The 27,961-nt window shown below is 39.2% G+C and overlaps 1 protein-coding gene and 1 non-coding gene across 2 annotated transcripts in view; both read left to right on the plus strand.

The window, feature by feature from the left end:
* LOC148848907 (uncharacterized) overlaps window positions 1-27,961 on the plus strand; it is a 71,978-nt gene that overhangs the window by 5,777 nt on the left and 38,240 nt on the right. The window lies entirely within an intron of this gene.
* Window positions 15,023-15,129, plus strand: LOC148848908 (small nucleolar RNA R71). The gene has a single exon (XR_016101589.1). It is a non-coding gene; the product is annotated as a small nucleolar RNA R71 (small nucleolar RNA).

Consider the following 27,961-nt stretch of genomic DNA (forward strand, 5'->3'; position numbering starts at 1 on the left):
TTAAAAAATCATTCTTGAACCATAAACTGAACCAGATCTGAACCAAAAGGAGTAGGAGAGGATTATACATGATACAGAGAAATAGTATCCCCCAACGAAGGTGTTCACACCCAAGGAAGGATCCAAAGACTGTTCCCACTGAAAATGGCGCAGTGCAGGATGGAGTAGATTCAACAGTGTTCTTTTCCAAGAACTCTGTCCTTTGCAAGAAACAACAAGATGGCACGTGAGCACAACTTTCTATCGATTCTTTCTCAAAGAACTGATGTCAAGATCGAATCTTGACTTCTCCCACGCTAGAGATCGAACTGGCAAACACGGGTGGCATGAACAGGGAGGCGGCAAGAAAGAATTCAGCAGGAATGCTTAATTCTTCCTTCTATGATTTCAGCACTCAAGAGGATGTGAATATCTCATTCATCTAAAGGCTGCCGCCCCATCCTTCTTCTGTTAACTTAAAGGATCAGCTCCTGATCCAATTAGGAGTTGCTTATCCAAATCATATTTGGATCAACCTTCTCTTTAGGTGATAAGGATAAACCCTTATCTTATCTGCAAATTAGATTAGTTTTCTCCTAATCTCATTATGAGGTTTCTAGATCTGAATCATATTCAAATCTAGACTCTCTGAGTGGATAGGGTCAAGGCCCTATCCGATCTGCTAATCTATCTCAGAATTCGCCCCATAATTAACTAATTAAATAGCCTAGTTTGAAATGAGCTTAATTGCTACCCAGTTGGGCTTCCTTGTATGGCGTGGGACCCAAGCATTGATCTACACATCAGCCACATGGGTTCGGCCCAGCCTTTGTTACAAAGCCTAGCCGAATACACTATTATGGACAGTGCACCCCCTGAAACCCATCAAATGGGCTCTATGGGCCCAACATTTACCCTAAGTGGTCCCTGGGCCAAGCTACCTTGTAACACCCAGGGACTATGGGCAAATGCAAGATTAGCCCATCAGGTATTATCCTTAATGGTTTTACACTTAACCTCTCAGCCCATAATGATCATACACTGCCCGACAAGAGAGGACCTCTCCCTCGGCTATAAGGAGTAGTGTTGCACTCTCTATTTGTATGGATCCCAAGAATTAAAACCTTTTTGCAAACCTTTTAGAAACCATTATATATATATTTTTATATATCATATAAAATATATTTTGCAAAACAAGTCTCAATGATTGAAATCGACTGCCGACAGTCTTGGTTTCCATCAGTGAGAGTGCATCCCCGATCATTACCTTTGTCTGGCAAAGGGGCTGATCCTGTCACTATGATCACCCACTCAGATGAATTCTCAGACTATCCCAACATACCCAGGTTTTGACCCCCGCTAAGGATCTCACTAAATGATACATCAAAAACTACCCAATCCGACACCTACTGCAGTATCATAATCGAGTCTAGGGGTTAGGTGTAACTTTTCAGTTTTGCCCATCAATCTCCAAGGTCCAAGGCAATATTGAAAATCTGGTCCAATTCATAAATTCAATTAATCCTATACTATATGTGCCTAGGGTCTCACCCTGGCAGCTGAGACAGGCCACCCCAACCGACTTGTTGGCATCATAGTGTCAGCCTTGTCAGGATAGGTCTCCCCAGACCAACCCATTGGCTGTGGATATTCTAAACTAACACGAGTCTCATTAAGTGTCAAGTTTAATGGGATTACACAGAAACATACCAAGGGAACATAAATCAAATATGCACTTTTATTCATTTACAATAAACTCATAAAGTACATCATTCTGATTGAAAATAAGGGCTTACAAAATTGTCTAACAGCCCCCATTTGCACTTAGGTCTAATCAGGTACAAGCCGGAGTCCCATGTTTTTCACGTGTTTCTCAAACACTTTCTGTGATAATGGCTTAGTCAATGGGTCTACCACATTCTCCGTTGATGCTGTTAGACAGTTTTGTATGCCCTTAGCTTCAATCAAAATTGATGTACTTTATGAGTTTATTGTAAATGAATAAAAGTGCATATTTGATTCATGTTCCCTTGGTATGTTTCTGTGTAATACCCTTAAACTGGACACTTATTGAGACTCGTGTTAGTTTAGAATGTTCACAGCCAGTGGATCGGTCTGGGGAGACCTATCCTGACAAGGTTGACACTGTGGTGCCACCAAGTCGGTTGGGGTGGCTTGTCTCAGCCTAAGAAACACATCAGATCCTCTTTAGTGCTGAAATCAAGAAGAGAGAATTCTGCAGCCTACGAATACTCTCTTGCCGCCTCCCTGCTCTTGCCGCCCTGTTTGCTAGTTCGATCTCCAGCTGTGGGAGAAGTCAAGATTGGATCTTGACATCAGTTCTTTGAGAAAGGATTGAAAAGGAAGCTGTGCTCACGTTCCATCCTACTGTTTCTTGCGAAGGACAGAGTTCTTGGGGAAGAACACTGTTGATTCTGCTCCATTCTGCACTGCGCCATTTTCAGTGGGAGCAGTCTTTGGATCCTTCCTTGGGCGTGAACACCTTCGTTGGGAGATATTACTTCTCCGTATCAGGTATTATTCTCTCCCATTCCTTTTGGTTCAGATCTGGTTCAGTTTAAGGTTCAAGATTGATCATTGAAAATATGATTTTCTAAATAGGGAATGTGATTCCCAGTTGAAGGGAGAAAAAAATTTTGAAATTTGCCCCTTATTCCGCAATCTTTGGGCGTTCATGGGATGGATCTCTCATCCTTTCAGATGCTACCTCTTAACATCATCCTCCTGTAGGTCCAGTGTTGTCACACAACAGTGGAATGGGTGATGTGCTGAATTCCAAATTCAAGAATGAACACTTTCATTCATAAGGCAGCCTCACTTATGGTAATGCGTTCGGCTTGGGTTGTGGAGTCTGCAGTGGACCCCTCTTTGCTGCTTTTCCAGCAAACAGCACACGATCATATCGTGAAAACATATCCAGATGTAGACTTTTTATCACCTGGATTCGACTGAAAATCAACATCTATATACCCTTGGATCTGTAATGAGCTACCGTCGAATACTAGACAAAACTCTTTTGTCTTTCGAAAGTACTTAAGTATTTCTTCACAGCAGTCTAGTGCTCCTGCCCTGGGTTGGCCTGAAATCTGCTTACTACACTCACTACTTGAGCAATGTCAGGATGAGTGCATAGCATGGCATGCATACATGATGCTCCCTACTGCAGAGGCATAGGGAACATCTTTCATGCCATCAATCTCCTCAGAAGTCTTGGGAGACATCTTCTTGGAGAGAGTGACTCCGTGCCTGAAAGGAACATTTCCTTTCTTGGAGATTTCCATGCTGTATCTTTTGACTATTTTGTCAATATAAGCATATTGGGATAATCCTATTATCCGCTTCATTCTATCTCTATAAAGTCGAAAACCCAGTATATAGGAGGCTTCTCCAAGGTCTTTCATGGAGAATTGTTGTGAAAGCCATACTTTCACCGTAGTTAACATTCCTACATCATTCCCAATGAGTAAAATGTCATTTACATACAAAACCAAGAAGGTAACCTTATCTCCACTGTACTTCCTGTATACATAGGGTTCATCCGAATTCTACTCGAAGTCAAACGATTTGACAGTAGAGTCAAACGGATGTTCCAATTTTTATAATCTTGCTTAAGTCCATAAATGAAACTATTAAGTTACATACTATGTTTTCCTGACCTGCAGCAACGAAACCTTGCGGCTGCTGCATATAGATACCTTCAGTAATATCTCCATTCAGGAATGCAGTTTTTACATCCATCCATCAAATCTCATAATCATGGTATGCTGCTACAACTAGCAGGATCCTAATGGATTTAAGCATGGCCACAGGCGAAAATGTTTTCTCATAATCGATGCCCTCTTTCTGAGTGTACCATTTCGCCACCAGACGAGCTTTGAAGGTCTCAACCCTACCATCGGGGCCCTTCTTCCTCTTGTAAATCCATTTGCAATCGATTGCTTTTACCCCAGAGGGCGGATCAACTAGAGTCTAGACTCCATTGGTCTCCATTGAGTCCATTTCTGCTCATGGCCTCCACCCACTTCTGGGAATCTATGTCCAACATAGCTTCTACGTAAGTTACGGGATCCTTCTCACAATTCATGGTTTCCACCAGGTAACTATCTTGGTCATAACCATAACAAACTGGTGGCCTGGATACCCGAGTGGATTTTCTAGGTTGGTCACTACCTAGAACTTGTGGGACATCTCCCACTGTACCTGAGTTCTCCTCATCAAGAACAACTTCCTGACGATGGGTGTCCAGGATATAGTCAGTTTCCAAGAATTGTGCATTTCGACTGCAGAGCACTTTCTGCTCACTTGGGTTATAGAATAGGTAACCTATAGAGCCTTTTGGGTAGCCTACAAATAGGCAACGGTTGGTTTTGGATTCCAATTTGATTGCACTCGTTCTTTTAACGTGTGCTGGAAACCCCAAATCTTCAAGTGTCTGACACTTGGTTTCTTTTCGGTCCAAAGTTCATATGGAGTATTCGGAACCAATTTAGTTGGAACCCGATTCAGCACGTAAATCGCAGTCTCTAATGCGTAACCCCAAAAGGATGTGGGTATCTCTGAGTGTATGAGAAGCGACCGGACCATATCCAATAAGTTCCTATTCCTCCTCTCTGAAACACCATTAAGTTCTGGTGTAGCAGGAGGAGCTAATTGTGATACTATTCCATTTTCTTTTAAGTAGTCCCTGAATTCGTCAAAGAGATACTCGCCACCTCGATCTGATCGAAGGGCTTTAATTTTTTTCCCTAACTGTTTCTCGACCTTTTGTCTAAACTCTTTGAAATTTTCAAAGGATTTAGACTTGTGTTTCATTAGGTACACGTAACCATATCGTGAAAAATCATCTGTGAAGGTGATGAAATACAATGTTGATTCTGTATCCTAACAGTCAAGGGACCACATACATCAGTATGTATTAGGTCAAGTGTGCCTGTACATCTTTCAGGCTTACCGTTAAATGACCGCTTTGTCATTTTGCCTTGTAGGCAAGGCTCACAGGTGGGAAGATCTTCTATAGTTAGAAATGTTAGACAGTTTTTGTATGCCCTTAGCTTCAATCTGATTTGATGTACTTTTGTTATTTAGTGGAAATAAATAAAGTGCATGTTTGATTCATGTTGTTTGGTTTAATTATGTGTAAAACCCTAAAACTGGACTTTTATAGAGACTCATGTTAGTTTTAAATGTTCACAGCCGTTGGATAAGTTTGGGGAGATTTATCCTGCCAAGGCTGATGCTGGTGTGCCACCAAGTGTTGGGATGGCCTGTCTCAGCCATCAGGGTAAGACCCGAGGCACATGCAGTATGGGATTACTTGAATCCTTGAACCGGACCAGATTTCCAGTATTGCCCTGGACCTTGGAGATAGATGGGCAAAACTGGAAAGTTACACCTGACCCCTAGACTCGATTATGACATTTCACTAGGTGTTGGATCAGGCTGCCTTTGATATGCCAGTCAGTGAGATCCTTAGCGGGGATCAAAACCTGGGTATGTTGGGGCAGTTTGAGAATTCATCTGAGTGGGTGATCATAGTGACAGAATCAGCCACTTTGTCGGACAAAGGGTAATGATCGGGAATGCACTCTCTCGGATGGAAACCAAACTGCTGGCAGTTGATTTCAATCGTTGGAATTTTGTTTTGCAAAATTAATATATTTATATATATATGTACGGTTTCGAATTGTTTGCAAATGGTTTTAATTCCCGGGATCCATGTGAGAGGAGAGTGCGGCACTGTACCTTGCAGCCGAGGGAGAGGTCCTCTCTTGTCGGGTAGTGCTTGATCATTAAGGGCTGAGAGGTTAAGTGTAAGACCATTGAGGATAATACCTGATGGGCTAATCTTGCACCTGCCCACAGTCCCTGGGTTTTTATAAGATGGCTTGGCCCAGGGACCACTTAATGTAAGTGTTGGGCCCATAGGGTCCATATGATGGACTCAAGGGGTTCATTGAGTTTTTCAGTGAATTCGGCTGGGCCTTGTATTAAAGGCTGGGCCGAACCCATGTGGCTGGTGTGTAGATCAATGCTTGGGTCCCACGCCATACAAAGAAGCCCAACTGGGCAGTAGATTGGAATGTAATTAGACACTGAACACTTAATGGGCCAGAAGCCCATTTCGAGGTGGGCTGATATGATCACCCATCCTTGGGGCGAATTTGAGATTAAAGTTAGTAAAAGGATTGGGCCTTTTAGCCTTATCCACTCTAAGAGACCAAATTCAAATTAGATTTGAATCTGGTAACCTCCTGATAAGATCAAGAGTAAGCTAACTCTATCTGCAGAAAGGATTAAGATTATCCCCTATCCAAATACTGATTTGGATTGGGATAACTCCTAAAAAGGAGGTTTCTTAATCAAGAAGAAAGGAGGAGATTTCGAACCACCTTGAAGAGGTATAGGATACCTCTTGCGAATTCAAATCTGATCTGATTCATACTCTCCAGAAAAAACAGGAAAAGCAGTTCAGCCTTTTTCGTTTTGGAGATCTCCTCCTGCCGCTGCCATCTGCCATTGCAAGATTAGATCTTTGCTGAAAAGAAAGTCAAGAAATCTGTTCTTGACATCAGTCTTGCAAGAAAGACTGAAAAGGATTCAGTGTTTAGTACTTCCAGAGGATTCTTGTGAAGGATCCAGTGTGTAGGATGCACCCTGCTGGTTCTGTTCCATTCACAGCTGTGTCATCTTCAGCAGGAACGGATCTTGGAGTATTCTTTGGGCGTGAACACCAACTTTGGGAGATACTGCTTCTCCGGATCAGGTATATTCCTCCCATTTATCTTTTGGTACAGATATGGTTTGATTATGGTTCAAGTAGGATCCTTGAATATTGTATTCTAAATTAGGGAATATGATTCCCAATTGAGAGAAGGTAGGAAATTTTTGAAATTCGCCCACCCATTCCGCAACCTTTATGGCGTCCATTAGATGGATCCTACCATTCTTTCAAGAAAATCCAAAGGACCATCCTTTACCAACCTTGTGATTCGGTCAACACCGATGTGGCCAAGTCGGTAATGCCACAGACACGTGAGATTAACTGTATCACAGGCTCTCTTCTTGGGCATTTCAGCCGACGTATTTTAGGTTATGTTAGTTTATAGAGAAGGATGTAGAACATAGAGACCGTTCTCCAGTTCCTCGTATGCGATGAATCTGTTATTTCTTTTAATAGTAATCGTATTACTAAAGAAGGCAAAATAACCATCTGCACAATTTTGAGACAGAAATCAAATTTCTCCTTAAAATTTGTACATAAAGACAATCTCTCAGTACAATATTTCATTCTCTAAAAAGTAACTCCACGGTTCCTATGGCCACGGCTGCAACAGTTGCAGTAGTTCCCAAGTAGAGTGTGACTTCTCTTTTACTCAGCCTTTTTCTTACCTCGAACTCCTGCAGTGAGTTACATGCATGAGTTGAAGCCCCGGAGTCAATACACCAAGACGTAGAAGCTATCAATATATTGGTTTCTATAACACAAGTTTTGAAATTAACTTTCTTGGATTCTAGGTAAGCAGGACAGTTACTTTTCCAGTGGCCAGTCTTCTTGCAGAAGTGACATGCATCCGATGCTTTGTCTTTCTTCTACTTCTTGCCCTTAGTGGCTTTTTTTTGAGGCTTCTTTGCCTTCCTTTTTCTCTTGCCTGTCTTGCTAGCTTCAACAAGCATAGTTACAGGCTCATCCTTTCTTGCAAACTGACATTCAGTTTGTTCATGTTATAGTTCATGATGAACGGATTGAAGGGGGGCAAGAATTAAGGATAACATCTATCTGGGTCGCAAGGTCCAACCCGGATCCAAGAGCCTCCAATTCGTTGATGTATCCCATCATCCGAAGACAATGGTCGTGAATTTGTTGGCCCTTGGTCATTTGTGCGGTCATGAACTGTTTCAAGACCTTCTGTCGAGTAGAACGATTATGCTCTTCATACATCATCCTGAGACTATCCAATATGTCCTTGGCAATTTGATCTGATCAAATTGCCTCTGTATTGGGTTGTACAGGGAGACAATGATGTAACACCGGGCAAGGGAGTTTTTCTCCTCCCATTCCTGATAGTCTCTCTTTCGGGCCTCAGAAGCCCTATCACCTGGACGCTCCGGGCAGGATTCTTTGCCACTTTGTCTAGCTTTTCAGAAGCTAGGACCAGCATAAGGTTCCTGTACCAATCGACATAATTTGGGCCCTTCAACTTGTTGTCATCAAGCAATTTTGCAAATGATTCGTTTGCCATTTTCTGATAAAAGAGCAAACATTAGTCCACAACCATATTTGATTCATGTTCATTTCATAGACATGGATTTTAATCTACGTTTCATTTTCATTTATTCATCTCTGAGATTTCCCTCCTTTCTCAGTGACGGAGACTACGGGTTGTCTCTGGAAATGTGGGAAATCACATAGGGTGCATGGAACCAACTATTTCAGCTGCATAACCCCACCACCATTCTGTGAAGGATCATATCCACTCATCATATGAGTTTTCCCTTTGGCCTTTGTCAAACAATGTTCAGAGCCGTTTTTAGGTAAACCTTTCTGTCCAGTAAGTGCTTACCGATCATATTTGTGAACGCCAAGGTACCGTGAGAGAGTTTCCATTTTCTGGTGAAGCCCCTCTCACATCGGTCTATGATGCCCCTATCATCTTTTGAAGCACTTAGACAAACTCAACAGCAAATGGATAGCCCATTTTCTGGTGCGTTTCCTCATTACTAAAAGACCCATCCTCATGCTAATGATGGAAGGCCTTTAGAGAGTTCATCATATGAATCTCCCTATCACATGCATTCATATTAGCTGGAGGGAACATTTAATTATGCCCTAGTTCTAATTTTAGGTCAAACCAAAGTGGCACCCATTGACTTTCATAAAGCCATATTTCGGTGGGCCTAAATCGGCTAGGGTTCCGCACGTGACCTCTTGATGAGGTGTGGGGCCCACCACTGAGGGAGGTCATCCAATGACCAAAAGGGACACCATGGCAATGATGTGCATTCAGCCATGGTGTGCGCAAGAGCCACTGTTGATTGAGCATGGGCCAAGCACTTATGGCCCATGTACGTAGCACATCACACATCCATACATCTTATGTAGGGATAAATTGATCCAATCAATTAATCATTTGTAAGGCCCATTTGAAGCTCATTTTAAATCCATAATATTAACCATTAATATTATCTAGGTATATGGGTCGAATGGTTCAACCCATATAACTTTATGTGTTAAGTGGGCTTTTAGCAGTTTTTACTATTTAAAACTAGGCATTTACAGGTTGGGCCGAATTAACCATTTAATTAAAAATCAATTCTCACACCCATTAGTGCGAAAAATAGGGCTGACTTTAAGCCTTGATTAAACCCTAGATTCGGTCCAAACAGTTTGAACCAATCATTGTTCGAATTGGCTAGGGTTTGATCTTTAATTAAATATTTAATTCAAGAAAATAATCTGAAATTAAATACTGATAAAAGAAAATCACGAATCAGTCAAACAGGGTTGTTCGCACAATTCAACCTATAAAACAGAGGTTAGATCACAGTTTGCAGTTTCATAAACTGCAAATCGCAGATTGTAATTCTCCCATTTGCGAAATCTCCTTCTCTACGAAATCTCCTTTTCTGTGCCGCCATCTTCGATCCAAAATTAAAAATAAATACAAATCCTATTTTTATTAATGATTACATCAGATCGAATACCTATACATTCAGCCTAAAAAAAATAAAAAAAAATTACATACCAAATGAAACAAAATAATCTAAAATCTGCAAAATCACAGGTTCCCTGCGCTAATCAAGATTTTGATATCCTCTTGTGTGAATAGCCCATAAATCAAGAAAATCATGAAGAGCAGTTCTAAATAATAATCAGATTTATATAAAATTAATTTTAGATTATTCACCCTTTAATTTTGGGAGCAAATTTCCCAAAACCCATATCTGCGCAAATCGGATAGAACGCCTTCTGCCCATTTGCATAGGTTCAGATCTGAAACAAATTGGTTCAAAATTTGAACCATGGCCCTGATACCACTGAAGGGATGAGAGATCCATCATATGGATGCCCAAAGATTGCAGAATAATGGGGCGAATTTCAAAAATTTTTCTCTCCATTTAATTGGGAATCGCATTCCTATTTAGAAAATCATATTTTCAAGGATCATTCTTCAACCATAAACTGAACTAGATCTGAACCAAAAGGAGTAGGAGAGGATTATACCTGATACGGAGAAATAGTATCCCCCAACGAAGGTGTTCACGCCCAAGGAAGGATCCAAAGACTGCTCCCATTGAAGATGGCGCAGTGTAGGATGGAGCAGATTCAACAGTGTTCTTCTTCAAAAACTCCGTCCTTCGCAAGAAATAGCAGGATGGCACGTGAGCACAGCTTCCTATCGGTTCTTTTTCAAAAAACTGATGTCAAGATCGAATCTTGACTTCTCCCACAGCTAGAGATCGAACTGACAAACAGGTGTAGCAAGAACAAGGAGACGGTAAGAAAGAATTCTGCAAGGATGCATAATTCTTCCTTCTATGATTTCAGCACTCAAGAGGATGTGAATATCTCATTCATCTAAAGGCTGCCGCTCCCTCCTTCTTTTGTTAAACTAAAGGATCAGCTCCTGATCCAATTAGGAGCTGCTTATCCAAATCATATTTGGATCAGCCTTCTCTTCAGGTGATAAAGATAAACCCTTATATTATCTGCAGATTAGATTAGCTTTCTCGTAATCTCATTATCAGGTTTCTAGATCTGAATCACATTCAGATCTGGACTCTCTGAGTGGATAGGGTCAAGACCCTATCCTATCTACTAATCTATCTCAGAATTCGCCCCATAATTAACTAATTAAATAGCCCAATTCGAAATGGACTTTAGGCCCATTAAGCTTATGTGCTAACTTAACCTTCATAACTGCTACCCAGTTGGGCTTCCTTGTATGGCGTGAGACCCAAGCATTGATCTGCACATCAGCCACATGGGTTAGGCCCAACCTTTGTTACAAGGCCTGCCGAATACACTGTTATAGACAGTGCACCCCCTAAAACCCATCAAATGGGCTCTATGGGCCCAACATTTACCCTATGTGGTCCCTGGGCCAAGCCACCTTGTAACACCCAAGGACTGTGGGCAGATGCAATATTAGCCCATCAGGTATTATCCTCAATGGTTTTACACTTAACCTCTCAACCTATAATTATCATACACTGCCCAACAAGAGAGGACCTCTCCCTCGGCTGCAAGGAACAATGTTGCACTCTCTACTTGTATGGATCCTGGGAATTAAAACTTTTTTGCAATCCTTTTAGAAACCATTATATATATACTTTTATATCTCATATAAAATATATTTTGCAAAACAAATGTCAACGATTGAAATCGGCTGTCGAGTCTTGGTTTCCATCAGTGATAGTGCATCCCTGATCATTACCTTTGTCCGACAAAGGGGCTGATCCTATCACTATGATCACCCACTCAGATGAATTCTCAAACTGTCCCAACATACCTAGGTTTTGACCCCTGCTAAGGATCTCATTGAATGATACATCAAAAACTGCCCAATCCGACACCTAATGCAGTATCATAATCGAGTTTAGGGGTCGGGTGTAGCTTTCCAGTTTTGCCCATCAATCTCCAAGGTCCAGGGCAATATTGGAAATCTGGTCCAGTTCATAGATTTAATTATTCCTACACTGTATGTGCCTAGGGTCTCACCCTGGCAGCTGAGACAGACCACCCCAACCGACTTGGTGGCACCACAGTGTCAACCTTGTCAAGATAGGTCTCCCCAGAATTACCCATTGGCTGTGAACATTCTAAACTAACACGAGTCTCATTAAGTGTACAGTTTAAGGGGATTACACAGAAACATACTAAGGGAACAGGAATCAAATATGCAATTTTATTCATTTACAATAAATTCATAAAGTACATCATTCTGATTGAAGTTAAGGGCATACAAAATTGTCTAACAGCTAGGAGGCGCCCTCCTGTTTTCAATTTTTCACAAAAACACCACCTCTCTCAACTGGACTTTACACCAGTTTCCCAAAATCTGCATTTCAGCCATGAAAACTTCTTAGTTTTCTCCAGAATACCCTTGAAATGATGCCCTTAAGGCATCAAAATGCAGAGTTATCACAACCCCAACTTAACCATTGCTAGTCCCTAAGCAATGCAGCCTTAAAATTACACTAATCATAGTGATCTTTCCCATCTCAAGATCCTCCCTAACAGAATTAGTCAAGCATCCTGATTCCAGAATTCTCAAACTCTTTATAGATCGGTATTGGGCTTAACGGGTAAAACTGTCTTACTTTGAATATTACCGAAACTTGCCTTAAAAATCTTAAATACCCTTTCATTTGCAGACTGTCTTGATAAGCTGGGATTGATTTTTAAAATCAGACATGTATTCTTCTTAGCATTTTTTGCAGTGGATTTCTACCCTTGAACTTGATTTGCACACATATTTCTATTGTTAGCTTTCACTGTTTCACGCGAATCTCGACACTTTCCTTAGGTGAAGAGACTCGGTTACTAAGTCTAGGGTATCCATTGACCTTTTATCCTTTTTTTTTAGCAACATTGTTCAGGGTAGTCCACTGTCTCTTAACAATTTGAAGAATTTTGGCTAACTTCTCAATCTTTCTCTTCATATCTTGACAGGGGCAAATTTGGGAGTATTTTTCAATTTCCAAATGGTTTCAACAATATTCAAACAAGATCAATTTTGACACTTATCACTTGTTACCAATTTCTATAGAATTCAATATTCTTTTATCAGTTTCCTTAAATTTTTTTGTTTAGGAATCTCTTCTAATGGAAAATTTTAAAAATTTTAGGGAAATTTTAATTCTCCATCTTTAAAGGCTTAGCTTCACAATATTTTTTTAAAATTTTTCTCTCTCTTTCTTCACCCCCAACTTAAATGCCATTGCCCCTAATGGCATGACTAGAATGATGCAAAGAAGATTTGTGCCAAAGGGAACAACGAGTAGGGTTTTCCTGGGGGGTTTAAGCTATGCCACCTAGTCTTGAATCAAGAAAATAAAAAAAGAACTCTAATCCTAAAATTAACTGAAAAAATTACGTTGGGTTGCCTCCCAATCAACGCTAAGTTTAACATCTTCAACTAGACGCAACTATTCATCTCTCTCATCCAAACTCTCATACTCATATTCGTTTTCATACCAACCAGGACCAGATTGGGCTAACCAAGGGGTAGATAGGTCATTCACGAGATTGTCTATATGTCCACACTGCCTTATCCTTCCCCTAGGTTTGGATACTTAGAGGCATTAAAAACATTCAATTGGACCTTTTGCTCCCTAAATGAGATGTCCATTTCCCCCGATTTGTAGTTGATATTTTCCTTAGTCGTTGCTAAAAATAGTTGTCCTAAGATTATCGAGTTGTAGTTCAATTCTTCAGTTGGGGTCATGTTTAGGACAACAAAATCTACAAGGAAATAACCATTTTCTATCCTGACAATGACATCTCGAGTAGTCTTGACTGATCGATCAGCGAGTTGCAGAATTATTGGTGTAGGTTTCAACTCGCCAACCTTGAACCTTTCATAAATAACGGATGGAAGCAGGTTCACAGTAGCCCCTATATCCAATAGGGCCCTATCAAAGGTGATTCTAGAAATTATGCAGATAATAAGAGAAGCACCTGGGTCTTTCATTTTCCAAGGAAGTTGGTTCAGGAGGATTGCACTCACATCTGCTAAAAGCAACACTTTTTGTGGGGCCGATCGTGGCTCCCTCCTTTGGGTGCATAGCTCTTTTAGAAACTTTGCATAATCGGGACATGTTGATTCACTTCGAGGAGCGGGATATTAATGTATACTTGTTTGAAAAGTTCCCTGATCTCCTCATTGCGAATCCCTTTCTTTTTCCGTGATGGCCCAACTATGAGTGCGATAGGAAAGGGGACTACAAATTGGTTCACTTTAGGTACTTTTTCTAAGTTTCCCTTCCTTCTTCTCCGCGCCCCCCCCCCCGCCCAGCTTAGGGTTTTCAGACTCCTCTTTTTCTTCTTTACTTTCTTTCTCATACGGGTCTTCCAAAGTTCTCCCACTCCTTAAAATTGTTATAGCTTTAGCATTTTCGAATTGGGGAATCTAAGGAGGTGGTTGAATTTGCTAAGAAAAACCCAGTGGCTGATTCCCAGGGTTTACAACCGGTTGACTCGGTAATTGCCCCACTGCCCTTCTTGCATTAGCTTCAGCTAGCTGTCCTATTTGGCTTTCTAACCTAGCAATGTACTGCGATTGATTTAGGATCAACTGCTATAGTTGCATAAATTGATCATCTATTGATTGGAATTGAGGGGGTTGCAGGTAGCGTTGATATGGTTGGGTCGGTTGACTCCTGGGGTACACTTGTTGGAACTGGTTTTGTACTACTGGCCTTTGAAACTGTTGGGCCATGGATTTGGACGGATGTTGATGGGACTGTACATTGGATTGATGTGTCATCCAATAAAAGTTAGGTTGGTTTCTCCATCCAGGGTTATAAGTATTAGAATATGGATCATTAGTGGGCCTTGAGAAACTCTGGGCTGCCTGGACTTGTTCTTGGATAAAAGGTGGAAACTGGGCTGTAGTAGGACAGTCATCAACTTGATGGGCCGGGTTGGCACAAATGGAACATACTTCAGAATAAGAGGTAGATGGGCCTGATTGCTGGTTAAGAGTGAAAAACTAGTCGAGTTTTTGGGCTAGAAGGTCTACCCTATCCAACTTTCTAGAAATGGCATTCAAATCCATTTTTGCCTCAGGCTCTATATTATTTTTGACCTCATAGAGCCGTGCCCTCTTTGAGGGTCCCACTGAACTTTCATAGGAATATAAAGACGCATTATTGATAGAACTCTCACTCAAGTTTTCAAAAATTATAAGCTTCATCCTCGCTCATGCTCATAAATGCCCTCTCACACGATGCATCTACCATCTACACGTATTGATCTGTCAGGCCTTCATAGAACGCCTAGACAATTTGCCACTGGGACAGGCCATGGTGTGGGCATTTTCTCATTAACTATTTTATCCTCTCCCAAGCCTCATGAATTTGTTCACCCGGTGTTTGGGTGAATCTCGTGATAGCTCTTCTCATGGTATTGGTTCTACCTATAGGATAGAAATTCCTAAGGAATTCTTATTGCATTTCTGCCCAAGTCCTAATGGGTCTCCCTATAGTCCCTAACCAATGCTTGGCCTTATCCTTCAAGGAGGAGAAAAGAGTCAATCTAAAGGCATCATCATTGAAATTCTGAATCCTTACAGTTGAACATATTTCCAGGAACTCATCTATGTGCTTGTATAGGTCCTCACTTGGGTTCCCATAGAAGGATGGGAGCATCTGGATTGTACATGACTTAATTTCATACTGTAAGGCCTGAGTATCAGGTAACTAAATGCAGGATGATGGGTTGTTTTGTGTTGGAGTGAAGTATTCCTTCAACTTTCTAGGTTGGGCATCATTGATTCCGGCCATTTGATTTCGGTGTTGATGATGGAGGTATCTCTTTATTTCAGGTATAGGTTCTATAGTTTCTCTCCTTAGAGATCTCCTTCCCAACATACAACACGAAAGTCCATTTTCTTATTTGAATTTAAAATTTTGAGTTTAATTTCAAACATGAATTTTGAAATTTAAATTCTAAAATTTAAACTCAACTTTTGAAATTTTCTCTTTTTTTATTTTTTTATTATGTTTATTTTTATTATTTTTATTTTTTAAATTCAAATTTTAAATTTTTGAAATTTAAATTCAAATTCAGATTTTGAAATTTAAATTCCTAAAATTTAAATTCAAATTTGAATTTTTAAACTCAAAGAAAAAATGCAAACAAATCAACCACATGACCTAGTGCTGACTTAGGGTTTCCTAAACTAGTGGTTCAACCAATGTGAATCCTTTTAGGTTCACTTGGAATTACACGACTTCCTTTGGTTAGCCAGGTAAGAGGTGGGGATGTGGGAGGCTCCCCTTGCTCTCACAAGGACCTAATTAAGTAACCATAAAACCCGCTTAGACTTAGTTGTTTAACCTTTTTCTTTAGACACCAACCGCCAGTTATGGAAAATAATTTCAAGATCTCCTAAAATTCAACACACCTTTGAACCAAAAGTGAGGCTTCCCTAAAGGATCTTTCTATCCAAATTTTAAATTAGGGTTAGGGTGAACCGCATGTGAATGGTGGTGACTTTTAGGACAATGAAGGGTGATGAAATCCCAACTTTATCTTATTTAGGTTGGGTGCCCTTAAATGAATTAACGAAAAGACAAAATAAACACAACAACAAAATGCAACTAATTACAATGCATGAACAATTATTTCTAAGATGAAATTCAACAATTAAACCTAAAAGAATAAAACAAACAATTAAGCGAAAGGAACAATTAAAATAATAAAAAGAACACCTAATACATTTGCAACTAACAATAATAATTTAAGCAAATAAATAAACCTATATGATGCATGCTCTAGAATATCAAACCCTAAATATTGGAATGAAAATGCAAGAAAAATATTACCCAAAATTTTTTTGATTTTTTATATATTTTTTTAATTCAAATTTTAAATTTTTGAGAGTTTAAATTCAAATTCAGATTTTGAAATTTAATTTGAATATTTTTTTTCTTTTTAACTTTTTTTCATTTTTTTTAATTTCAAAAATTGAAATTGAAATTTAAATTCAAATTTAGATTAAAATTAAAATTTAAATTTAAACTCAGATTTGAAATTTAAACTCAAATTTGAAAATTTCAACAATTTCCTATTTAGCAATTAATTATTCAATTAAACAACTAAAAGAAAAGAAATTAAATAAAGCAACAAATAATAATTACAAACAGAAAATAAAACAACAACTAATTGTGCTACATAGAATTAACCACTGCCAAAAATAAATTCTAACAAACTAATTGCTAATTTAAAAATTAAACCAAAAATAAAATAAACAAAAGAAAAAATATGCTGAATTTTTTTAATATTTTCAATTTTTTTAAAGAAACACAAATCTAAAAATTAATACGAAAAGAAAATTAACAAAAGAAAAATACGTTGCAAAAATAAATAAACTAAAATAAACGAATTTTTTATTTTTTTATTGTTTTTTATCTGAAATAAAAAAGAAAAAAAAAGAATCTAAAACATAAACTGAAAATAAAATAAAATAAAATAAACAAAAGAAAATTATGCTGCAAGAAATAAAATAAACAAATTTTTTTTGTTCTTTTTTTAAATCTGAAATAAAAGAAAAACAGAAAACTAATAAAGCAAAAAAAATCGAACAAGAAATTAAAATAAAGAAAGAAGAATAGATCTAGAAACAAAATGGAATCAAAATAATACTAAAAAAATCGGATCTAGAAAAAAAATTAATTAAAAAAATTCAAATTTAACTATTCTACCAAAAAAAAGGATTTTGAAAATTAAAAATAAAATGGGGCGACTACACCTGAAACACAATCCAATTAATCTTCTCTTCTCTTCTCTTCCGCAGTCTTGCAATGCTTCGGTACCCCACCTTTCGCTATTCTGTCCTGTAGAATCAAAGAGAAGTAAGAATTAAAATGAGTCAACAGATCAAGTAATAAAATGAAAAAAAAAATAATGAAACAGATCTGGATAAAGCAAATAAAAAAATTTCTCTGTTGCTTCCTCGGCAATGGTGCAAAAAACATGGTGTGTTTGGAAGCGCGTCGTTAAACACTTAGGAACACCAGTTTAAACATTTATAATTTTATTCTGATTCTCAAACAACTACTAACATAGTAAAGTGATGAGAATGGGTCATATCCACAGGGAAGCAGGGGAAAAATAATTACATACTTAGATTTAGGAGAGAGAACATAAAGGGGAATTGCAGAAATATAAAATTAATTAATTGAAAAATGTAATTCATTAAAACCAAATTTGAACAATACTACTCATAACAAGTAAATAAAAATAAATAGATAACAGAAACAAATAAATAAAAGGAATGAAATAAAAATGTCTGAGAATCCGACCAGAGGTAGCAATCTCCAGATCTCTCCTTTGACCCTCGAACTTCTTGAGCTAGGCCTTCCGTCTTACCTGGCCGAATTTCATATCTGCAAAAAAGAAATAAAGTACAAATTAAATCTAATAAAAGTAAAATTTACTGGAAGGAAAAATGAACTGGAAATTAAAGAATAAAAGTAATTCTAGAACTAAAGAAAAAACCATTGCAATTCAAATCCAGAGGTGACAGTAGTGGTGTTGGCAAACTGCAAGTAGGAACCCCTCCTCTTCCTTGGGCATCCTCCTCTTCCTCTACCCTTGAACTTCTCAAGATCAGAATTCTGTCTTACTTGGGGGAATTGACCAACTCTTTCTCCAGGGCCCCTAGGGTCCTTTTTATAGAGGGTGGATATAATTGGGAATAGAGAGAAAGAGGGGGGCGACAATTGGGTTTTAGCAAAAATATGGGTGCCCTAGGGTTTTTTAAGGCGTGGGGAGCATGCTAATACAGTAGGAGGGGCACCAAACTAGGTTTAGCAGTTAGGAGGTGCCCTCCTGCTTTCAGTTTTTCAGAAAACACCCCTCTCAGTTGGACTTCACACCAGTTTCCCAAAATCTGCATTTCAATCATGAATACTTCCCATTTTTCTCCAGAATTTGCACAGAGATCCTCAAAGGTTAGAACAATGAATTTAACTGGGAAAATGACATACTTTGACTATTCTGAGGCCAAAAGAGAAAGAGAGAAGAGATGAGGAGAGAAATGAAAAAAGTGGGAATAGAGAAGAAAGAATGGGGGAAAAAAGAGAGAAGAGATCACCAACAAAACCTTTTAATGAAGGAACTAAAACCTAAGTTTCCAGCTTTCTATTCAAGTCCATCTCACTTTACTTATTATAGCTTACAGGTATTAAATTTGAAAATTGTTGGAAAATAAGTACAAACACTTTTATCGGTAAACAAGCATAAAAGCTTGGTTAGGTTTCACAATATGGAAGGCAAGTTTATATTTCAACTATAAATACGCTGTAGTAATAGTTGTATGCCAATTTGATTATCGTCAATCGAAAACATTTCATGACGAAACAGCGATGGTACCAAACCACCTCTAAATTGATCAAAATATCATTCCAGCCTTGTCTTTGACTAATTCAAGTGTGTTTAAAATAAAATAATTCAATTGGATTTCCATATTAGAAATTAAAAGAATAGGAAAGGCATAATCTGAGATAAGGATTCCATTATTAATTCTCATTTAATTAGCTGATCTTAAACATGGATAATATCTTAGCTTCGGGCCCTCTCTTTACTGGATGTGCATCTTGAGCATATGAGATCGAACCATTTTTGGAGGGCCTATTCAACCAATCTGAATCCAATATAGACCACCATTCGCTCTTAGCTTCGGGCCCTCTCTTTACCAATTCGCTCTTAGCACCTCAACCTATAGACACCTCGTCACATTGGTGGGCTGACCTACGAGAGAGGCTAAACAATCTGTTGGTTGTCAACTCCCACGGGAACCATGGAGGGCTCGAACTATGGGGGCAGCTCCACAGTCTGTTGGTTGTCAACTCCCACGGAAACCATAGAGGGCTCGATTTATGAGGACGGCCTCACAGCCAGGGCTGGGAGATTATATCTGGGCGAGACCGCTAGAACTTGTTCAACCTGATCATTCTGATTCTTCCTCCCTATGAGGTTCCTTTGATCTAGGCGTTGTTGTTGCTTGAGGATGCTATTACTTGAGGTTCAAAGAATGGGTCAGAACTTAGTTTTTGTGTAGTGTGTTCCCATAGATGATGCCGATTGATGATGTGTGACCTAGTGCTCTCTATTGATGGACAGCTCAGGCGTCAGGCTGAGTAGGTTGCCTGGTCGAGCTGCAAGAAAGAGATCACAGTGTGTAGGTTGCTTTACCCGAGGTGGGCACTCCGATGCTAAATGTGTTTGACATGTATGCTGTTATTTTGTTCCTACTGTAGGTATATAGTGGTCACTATGACCATCAGCGTACAGAAGGTGTCAAACCAACACTACACGAACGCCTATGATGAATCCATAACCCATCACACATTTACGATAAGTTCATCGCAGATCTGCGATTGCGATGAACTCATACTCAAAACGAGTTACGATGAACATCGGCTAGTGCGAACCCGCAATAAACCTTAGACATACATAAACTTGCAATAAAACTTAGATACACACAAATCTATGATGATCTATAAAGACATGCACGGATTCGAGATGAACTTTGAACACGTGTTGAGTTGCCATGAACCTGAGACCATTATAGAACCGTGGAATCACAGTAGATCGAAAATAAATGTTGGTTACACGTGTGCTTTTAAATTATGCATGCGAGTTTATCCAAAGGGATTGGATTCTCTAATAATGATCTGCTAATATTCACACAAAAGGAAATATCTCCCTTCCTAATAGAAAAGATCCTCTTTCTTAATAGGAAAGAACTTATTCCTTAATAACATTAACTTTCTTTCTATAAAAGGAGGAGAGAAATTCTTTCCCAGGGACAACATAATACAATCTTGACCTAGGATTTCTAAGAGAGAAACAACTCCCTTCTCTCATCTCTTCCTCACATTCTCTCTCTTTCCTGCCACCATCTCCGGACCTTCGAAGACTGACCAACCTCTGCCTTACCATGGTGCTTACATTATAATCTCTAGTTACCATCTCCGATCATCGAGAATTTCATTAGGTGAGAGCTAAGGATGGTGGTTGAAGGAAAGGATTTGCAGAGATTAATAGGGACCTTGTTCCAACCTCCTATTTTCCGTTGTAATCAAGGCGACAAGCTAGTGTGGTCTCCTATCACCACTTCCCATGATCGACTCCAGTCGTGACAAGGCATCCGTCTACCTTCATCTTTGTTGGGCATCATTAGACAACGATCACAGGATTGTCACCATCATACCCCAACTCAACAAGCAAGAGCCTCCAACCTCATGTGGTAACCATTATTGAGAACTATAGAGACACCAGATCCGATATAGAAACCTAGTTTAGTAGGAGTTCCCCAAAATTTTTAGACAATAGCAACAAAGTTCACAGTAGTGGAAGTCTTCCTGAACACTTTTCCCATCTCCTGGTTTGTTCTTTCCTCACCACCACTGCCACTACCAGATTCATCTCTTTGGTCCCATCTGAATACAAAGCACCGTCTCACTTCTAGAACCCTTCCCATCCTTATCGCAATCTCTCTCTCTATTTTTTTCCCTTTCTTCTTCTTCTTCTTTGATCATTCCTTTCCCTGCTACCTGCCTCAACAAATGGAGAGGCATAGCTTTGTCGTCATGGAAGGGAACATTAGAAGTCTTATGCTGATGCATGGTTTGTTGCTGAATAAATTCCACCATTTTCTTGTCTGTACGATTATCATGCATCCTCTCTCTATTTTCTTCTCTTAATTTATTTTTAATCATAAATCTACTTCTCTATTTTTTTACATTTTGATTTTTGTCTAAGGAAGCTGCTACATTGTCTGGTGATCATTTTTTTATGCTGATTTTTTTCTCTTCTTTTGAGAATCTCTGTTATGGTGTACCTGTCTTGCCTTCTGTGGTATTTGTAGCTAAATTGTATTGCTGGTATCTTAGATCCACTTCTTTGTTTTTCTTCGTTTTTAAGTTTACCTCTGGAAGTTGTTGGATTTCTTTGTGATCGACGTTTTGATCTGAGTATCATCGCCATGTTTTCTTTTTATCTTCAATCTCTTGAATTTAGATACGTCATAGTGCTTTAAGGGGCGAGGGGGGCCTTTTCCTTGCCCTCGAATCTTGTGGCCTCTTTTTTCTTCTTTCACGGAAGTTGGCGTTGCCAAAGCCTATCCCTATCGTGCTTTTATTTGTATTCGAGATATCACATTCTTGCATCATCATTCTCATTCAAAAACATTTTGAGGTCAACCCAATCCAAAGCCTTCCCAAGTCGTAGTTGATATATGCAGAACCCTCTCGAATTCGGTGGTATCTTAATCAGATCTGTTATTTTCTCTTTTTGTATATATTGTTTATTTTGTTTGTGGGATTCTTTATTCTTGATCGATGCCGTTTGAGCGATTTCCAGTTCATCATCAATAGACACAGTGCTTCAAATCAAGGAGTTAAGAAGGTAGTCTTGAATTTTCATAGGGGACGAAAATCATCTTCGACTCCAAAGGGTCACACATGCGATAGTCATGAATTTTCATCCAATTCCAATTCATTCATGTTTTCTTCAACTCCAAAGGTACACACATTAGACTCTCTAAACTCGCATCGATATATTTTCATGTTCTCTACTGCAACTTTGCTATTGATAGGCCTTTTAATTTTACCTTACTACAAAAAAAAGAGCATATCATTAAGTTTAATTTCATGTCCCTGAGATGTAGATTGGCCTATGGAGCGGTCGTATGCGTTTCTTGGCATGTTTCTTGATTGTGTAGAAAGTAAATTGGGAATGACTTTTTGTGCATTTCCCACAAATGGTACCAGCCTGATGTTGTCTGATTCAAGGTGTCCCAAACCAAGATCATAGTCAGATAATCCTGCCAACTGGCAAAGTCGAGGTGGAAGGACGAAGTTGTGCACCAAGGGCTGAAAAAAGAATATGGTCAGAGGCCCGAGGAGTTGTTCCCTGGGTAGGTACTCCAACACTCAAGTTAGTCAAGGATAGTGGGTGGTCGGGCCAAGCAACTGAGAGAAACGTGCTGGTCTGAGCAAAGGCATAATAACATTATGGATGCTGAAGAGTCAAAAGTCCCTTACCTTGGGCGGGGATTATCTATTTATAATCGTGGATCCGTGTCCTATTCGGATGAGACTTCTAAGGTTGTCGGGATGAGGTCGTCCACTAAGGTCATCAACATATGTCTTGATCCCCACCGGAGCCATCCTTCTTATCCGTACGGGGTTCTCCTTCCTATGGCAGCTACGCGTTTATCCATCTTATGTGGTGTTGATGTGGCTGAAGTGATATGGCAGCTATGGAAGGGACACAAAACACCCAGGGCCAGTTCAACCATAACCCAAACAATTTCTTTTTTCCAAAAGGAAATGACTTCATTCATATATCAATATCATTATTGGAAGACTTTATGTTGCCTCATGTTCGACTAAGTGATTATACTTACATGGCATTGTATACTAGATTGTGGGTAGTACAATTTGAGGTCATACCAATATGATTTACTAAAATATCATAAAAAACGCTCATAAGGCTTTTAACCTTCTCTTGTATATATGGCGCTCATGCTCCACTTAGTAGTCCAGTTAGTGTTTATGGTATTTACAATGCCTTTTGAGTCAGAAAAACCAAAAAGTAACTAGATATCTAGCAAAATTGTCCTCCTCAAACCATCAACCAGTGTGCACCATTCTATGTGAACATTTCCAGAGATTTTAATTTTTTTACTTGTTGCAAACAAAGTAACATTTGGTCTTGTTAGGATGATAAAACCTGTTGCTGCTTGGTTTGTTTCGACCCGTCCACATATAATAGATATTTAGTTATAATCTTTGTGCTTGGTCATTGCTTTGCTTTTTTCTCTAGTTAGGTCTCTTGTGGTATTTATAAATAATAGTTTTTTTTCTCTAGTTAGTTATAATCTTCTATTTGCTGCAAACTATATAATAGTTTTTTATCTCTTTTGACAAGTCAACCAACTTGTTTGTAACTCGGGGCAGCAATTTTTAACCCAACCCGCCCAACCCACCCATTTATTAGTAAGTTGGGTTGTAATTTTTAATATTGGATTCTTAGTGGGTGGGTCAACCCAATAACAAAATTTTAAATGCTTTGGGTAGGTTGGGTCATGCGTGTCCAACGGATATCCATCAATTAAGGATTCTAGTTTTTCATCATTTGTTTATATCTTGGATAGAAATCTCGACAAATTTTCTTCCTTTACGAATGGTAAGTCTCCTCCTCTACAACTCTGAAATCTGAGGGTGACAAGTCTCCTCCTCCTCTACAACTTTCAGATCTATGGGTGATAAGTCTCCTTCTCTACATATTTGATATACGAAGGCGAAAAGCCTCATCCTCTACTAATCTCTCTTTGGATCAGAACCCTAATCTATTGACAGTTAAAGGTGTAAAATGGGTCATGGGCACGCACTTTTGTGCTGGCCTTGCCTTGCTGACCCACGAGCCGTCCCAGGCTATGCCCCCCTAGGGATAGTTTGGGGGGTTGACCCGACAGGTCCCACGGCCTAGGCCCATGTCATGTCATGGGCTGGGTTGGCCCATGGGCCGAGCCTTGGGCCAGATTGGGTCGTGCATCAGGCCAAAGCTATTTATTTAAAAAATTGACAAAAAACTTCAAATTTTAATTTTATATGAATTTTGATGTATAAAATTTATTATATATATAATAAATAAATAAATTAGTATAATAAATTAAAAAAAATATTTATTTTATTATATTATATACTATATGTTATTATATAATTATAATTTATATAATGTTATACAAATATAATATAAATATAATATATATAATATAAAAATAATATATATGGGTTATGTCGGGCCATGCTGGGATGGGCTATAGGTTGGGCTATGCTGGCACGAGGGCCGCTGGTGGCACGTCCGGCTCGGTCGTGCCATGTTAGCTTGGCCTGTGGACCTAAAATCCTAGGCCAGCACGACCCACACAATTGTGCTATGCTTGGCATGGCCTATGGACCGTCATATTGGGCCAGTTCAAATTCGTGTCAGGCAATGCCGAGTCGCGGCCGACATGACCTATTTTACACCTCTAATGGTAGTAGTATTAGTTTGAAAGAAGATCGAATGTTAGAGGAAGAGAAACCATCATTTGAGTTAGGGTTTTTTCTTGGATTGACTCCATTCAACTTTTTTTTTTTTTTTTGTGGGGTGATGGGGAAGAGGATCGTTAGAATTTGGAATCAATAGTATTAAGGTGTGTGTGCAATGGGGCTACTATTATTGTTTGTTAGATATCTAAACAACAAGTATCCTTATATGACCTGAGAGGCATTGGCCCGGTTTTTCTACAAATTTTTGTAATGTTTCTGGTAGCTATATATATTGTCTGTAATTTCTATTATATTTCTTCACTCTCTATGTTTTCCTATGATTTTTATATCATTCTCAAATTTTTGTTCTTTTTTTTTTTGTGCAATTTCCAGGTTTTCTTTTTCTTTTTGTAAGTTATGTTATTTTTCTTCATTCTCTATGTTTTTCTATAATTTTTATTATATAGTTATGCATTTCAGTTTTTTTTTTGTAATTTTTTGTTTTTTTCCATTTTTATGTAATTTATATTAATTTTATGCATTTTTGTGTTTTTGTTTAATTTCTATTCTATTTCCTGCAATTTTTTTTTTATTTTTGTGTAATTTTCATTATTTTATCTAAATGAGTTGGGTTGGATTCAGGTTGATTTGGGTTGAACGCAACCCATTTAATTCTATCTAATTGGGTCATTAATGGGTTGGTGGGTGACGGGTTGTCGAAGCCCTCAAAATTAATGCTAGTCCCAACTTACAATAAATTTGTAGTAATAGTGGTACCAGGTCGAATCCCACAGGGAGCTAGTAAGTAATTTCTTGCCCTGAATCGAAATACAAGAGTAATGAGTCCAATTAAGTGTTAATTTAGTGTAAAAGAATGAATGTATGGGGATAAAAATATGATAATTTTTATTCACATCAAATCCCCCCACACTTAAACTTTTCTTGTCCTCGGGCAAGACAAAACTCAAGCAAAAACAAAACAAACTACCTACTGATTTTTAAACTCTCTCTCAACATGATGCGTGTCCTCTCGCATACTTCTATCCAAACTTAATAATCTTCACATTTTTCATTTCTTTTTCCCCTTTAACTTGTCAAAGAATAATCTCAAATCACCATTCCTCATGATCTTAAGTTAAATCAATAGTCAAGGAAGCAAGCTTCCACCAACTTAACATTTTTTGGACTAAAATAAGCACTCATTGTTTTAACAATCAAATGCAGCCACATTCAAATACCTTCTCTTTGTTTTTGAGGTATCATTAGTCTCTCATGTCAAAACATTATATGTTTTCTTTGTATGGCATGGGACCCAAGCATTGATTTACACACCAACCACATGGGTTCGACCTAGCCTCTGTTGTAAGGCTTGGCCGAATTCATTGGAGAGCCCAGTGAACCCCCTGAGCCCATCATATGGACCCTATGGGCCCAACACTTACACTAAGTGGTCCCCGGGCCAAGCCATCTTATAAAAACCTAGGGACTGTGGGTAGGTGCAAGATTAGCCCATCAGGTGTTATCCCAAATGGCCGTACACTTAACCTCTCAGCCCATAATGATCAAGCACTACCCGACAACAGAGGACCTCTCCCTTGGCTGTAAGGAATAGTGATGCACTCTCTACTTACATGAATCCCGAGAATTAAAACCATTTGCAAATATTTTGAAACCATACTTAAATATATATCATATATATAAATTTTGCAAAACAAAATTCCAACGATTGAAATCAACTGCCGGCAGTTTGGTTTCCATCAGAGAGAGTGCATCCCTGATCATTACTTTTGTCTGACAAAGGGGCTGATCCCATCACCCACTCAGATGAATTCTCAGACTGTTCCAACACTCCCAGGTTTTGACCCCCGCTAAGGATCTCATTGATTGGCATATCAAAGACAGCCCAATCCGACACCTAGTGCAGTACTATAATCGGGTGTAGGGGTCAGGTGTAACTTTCTAGTTTTGCCCATTAATCTCCAAGGTCCAGGGCAATACTAGAAATCTGGTCCGGTTCAAGGGTTCAAGTAATCCTACACTGCATGTGCCTTGGGTCTCACCCTGGCGGTTGAGACAAGCCACCCCAACAGTTGGCAGCACACCAGTGTCAGCCTTGGCAAGATAAATCTCCCCAGACTTATCCAACGGCTTTAAACATTTAAAACCAACACAAGTCTCATTAATTGTCCAGTTTTAGGGTCTTACACAGAAGTATACCACGCAACATGAATCAAACATGTACTTCATTTATTCATATTAAATATCAAAAGTACATCAAAGCTGATTGAAGCTAAGGGCATACAAAAACTGTCCAACAAGTACGTTACTCCTCCTTTGTTTTGTGTTTTTCCCCTCTTTATAGACAACTGAAACCTTTTGCATATTTTACCTCTTTATAGACTCTATCTACATACATAAAGAATCTTGAATCTGTTAAGGTTAGGGGTGGAGAGTCCAAAATTTATGGTGGTTAACAATAATTTGTGTAATTAAGAAATGTCAATCAATAGCATTGATGGTGCGTGATCTGGTCACTCCTAGCTGGAAGTGGCTGAGCTCCTAGCTGGCGACGGATGAGACACCTGTGAAGAAGAAGATGAAGGATCCCAGGGGATTCACCCGGCGGGAACTCTCCGACGATCAAGTTAGTAACTCAGATCGAGAGTTGTGTGTGTGAGACAGAAGAGAGGAGAGAGAGAGAGAGAGAGAGAGAGAGAGAGAGAGAGAGAGAAATCAAGGAGCTAAGAGTGATGATCACGCGATCCCCTTGCCCTTGGGGGTCGGGGTCCTTATATAGTGGTCTTCTGACATATCAGGTGTAACCGCCTCCACACCTCTACTGCGGTGATCTTCTGTCAAATAACGGCTTGGCGTGGCTGGTCGTTATTTGTCAGAGTTGTGCTGGCGGGCAAAGGTAATCGCTGTAGAGTACGGTCCTGCCAGACGCCGCCAGGCGAGAGACGTTGGTGCAATCTGGCAGGTACGGTTGTCAGGCAGTCAATCTCCCATGATATGCTGAGCTACTTTGCTGTGAGCTACCTTAAACCGAGCTACTGGTGATGCGCCAAGGTGCTTCTCCGAGGCGGGTCTTTGAGAGCCTAAGCTTGGGTGGCAACAAAATGACCCTAGTTAGGGGACTGATGAGCCTAACCCGAGGTGTCTCCAGCTTGGGGTGCTCCCTACTTGG

This window comes from Nelumbo lutea, chromosome 6, assembly GCF_056320005.1.
Source record: "Nelumbo lutea isolate HS-2025 chromosome 6, American lotus-T2T, whole genome shotgun sequence".
In the NCBI taxonomy this organism is placed as follows: Eukaryota; Viridiplantae; Streptophyta; class Magnoliopsida; order Proteales; family Nelumbonaceae; genus Nelumbo; species Nelumbo lutea.